At 34.4% G+C, this 2,455-nt stretch overlaps 1 long non-coding RNA gene across 1 annotated transcript; it reads right to left on the reverse strand.

The window, feature by feature from the left end:
* Window positions 1–232: 232 nt before the first annotated feature.
* LOC138910637 (uncharacterized) lies at window positions 233–560 on the reverse strand. The gene is made up of 2 exons (XR_011415774.1): window positions 530–560; window positions 233–414 (listed from the first exon to the last, which is right to left on the reverse strand). It is a non-coding gene; the product is annotated as an uncharacterized lncRNA (long non-coding RNA).
* Between the last annotated feature and the right edge of the window lie 1,895 nt (window positions 561–2,455).

Here is a 2,455-nt window from a genome sequence, read left to right on the forward strand (position 1 = left end):
TTGAAAAACCCAAAGAAGGTCATAGAACTGTAACTGCAGAAAACTAGGAATTAGCTTCAAACTCTCCAATGTTGAAGTTAGAACCTCTCTAGAAAAACCTTACTAATCATATTAGTAAAAACCTTACTAATCCAGTTATATTAGGTACTCCCTTCATCGAGGAGCTCATACATTTTATGGTAAAAAAATAAGGAATTCTAATCGAACGTATAGGAAGTAGAACCCTTCTTCCTTTTGATAGATCTCTGATGGCAAAGTTCTTGTCTACCATAAAAACTAAAGAAGCACAGATCAATTTTCTCAAAGAAGAAGTAGCGTTCCAAAGGTTACAACAGCAACTTCGAGATTCTTCTCTCCAATCCAAGATAAATACTTTAGAAACCAAAATCCAAAGAGAACTTTGTGTTGATTTACCTACAACCTTTTGGAATCGCAAGAAACACATTGTTAGGCTCCCTTACGAACATGACTTTGATGAAAAATCCATCCCCACAAAAGCTCATCCTATCCAGATGAATCACGAGCTAACCATTCATTGTCAAAAAGAAATCGATGATCTTGAAAAACGCATAATCTCTCCAAGCAAATCCCCTTGGATTTGTGCTGCCTTTCATGTTAATAAAAACTCTGAAATTGAACGAGGTGTACCTCGATTAGTCATCAATTATAAACCTTTGAACAAAGCACTTCGCTGGATTAGATACCCTATGCCAAACAAAAAGGATTTACTTCAACGGCTTTATGCTGCAACTATGTTTTCAAAATTTAATTTAAAATCAGAATTTTGGCAAATTCAAATAGATCCCAAGAAAAGATATAAAACTGCTTTTATGGTACCATTTGGACAATACGAATGGAATGTAATGCAATTTGGTTTAAAATGCTTCTTTCGAATTTCAAAGGATAATGAATGATATTTTTAATCCTTTTTTAAAATTTATTATTATTTATATTGATGATGTTTTAGTATTTTCTATTAGCATAGATCAACATTTTAAACATCTAAAGGTTTTTTTTTAATGTTATCAAAGAAAATAGATTAATTTTATCAAAGACTAAATATAGTCTTTTTCAAATCAACATTTGATTTCTTGGGCACAATATCCAGCAGGGAACCATTGTCCCTATTCAAAGATCCATACAATTTGCTAACAAATTTCCTGACCAAATTTTAGATAAAACCCAGCTTTAAAGATTTTTAGGATGTGTTAATTATGTATCATATTTCATTTCAAGCCTTAGCAATTTGCTAAAATCTCTCCACGATAGGTTGAAAAAACCTCCACCTCCGTGGACTTTAGTCCGCACCAACGTTATCAAATTGAAAGTCAAAGACCTTCCTTTCTTATCTCTCCCTGATCCTTCTGCATTCAAAATAGTTGAGACTGATATATCAAACATTGGTTATAGTGGCATTTTAAAGCTGAAAAAAGATGACGAGCAAATTATTGTATTTGCATCAAAACATTGGAATAATTCCCAACAAAATTATCTTACAATTAAAAAAAATTAGCAATTGTTTTGTGTATTTCTAAATTTCAAGATGATTAATTAAATCAAAAAATTTTGTTAAGAATTGATTGTAAAGCTGCGAAATCCGTTTTATAAAAGGATGTACAAAATCTTGCTTCTAAACATATATTTGCTAGATGGCAAACTATTTTATCTATTTTTGATTTTGGTATAGAATATATCAAAGGGAGCTCAAACTGTATTCCAAATTTTCTTACCCGAGAATTCTTGTAGGGGAGATAAAATACCAAGAAAAAAGAAAGCAGAAATTTCAGATCCTCCAATACCTGCTCTTCCTCCGCCGGAGGAAAATATTACTGAAACAGTACCCAAACAGTCTGCTACAGATGTTGTTTCCAAACAACATACCATTTTAGTTGCCTCCAAGAAACTCTCAAAAGGCACAGCTGGACCAAGCCATCCCAAATACAAAAAGCCATCAGACTACGCCATGAGCGGAGTCCCCAAAATTCATATGATAGAAAATTCAGAACCCATTCCAATTTTCAGTCCAAAAAGATGGGCAAACCTAGTTCAGGAAGAAGAATCTTAACAAGCTCAAACTCAACTAGCACAGACCATGACTACTCCTTGGACAGAAGAAGAATTCATGCAATGGCGCCAACTCATGGGAATTAAAGATCAAATGACCATGCCTGGCCTATTTAAAAAATAACTGAGAGATCAGTACCAATTATATAAAAATTATCGTTCCAATATGGCGGTATAAAGCCACGCATCTTCTTCCAACTCCGTGGCGGCCCAAAATCACATGGCCTCTTCACTTCCTGTGGTTGCTAAAAGCACCACATAAAAAATATTGGAGGCTATAAGCCCCATTGCAGGTACAGGATGTCTATCCAACATCCCAAAAACCACAACCAATCAGGCACTTTCTTCACCAGTGCCACAACTTATTTCTTCAAACAAAGGCTCCTCCTCC

Source organism: Nicotiana tomentosiformis, chromosome 4 (assembly GCF_000390325.3).
Source record: "Nicotiana tomentosiformis chromosome 4, ASM39032v3, whole genome shotgun sequence".
NCBI classification, from domain to species: Eukaryota; Viridiplantae; Streptophyta; class Magnoliopsida; order Solanales; family Solanaceae; genus Nicotiana; species Nicotiana tomentosiformis.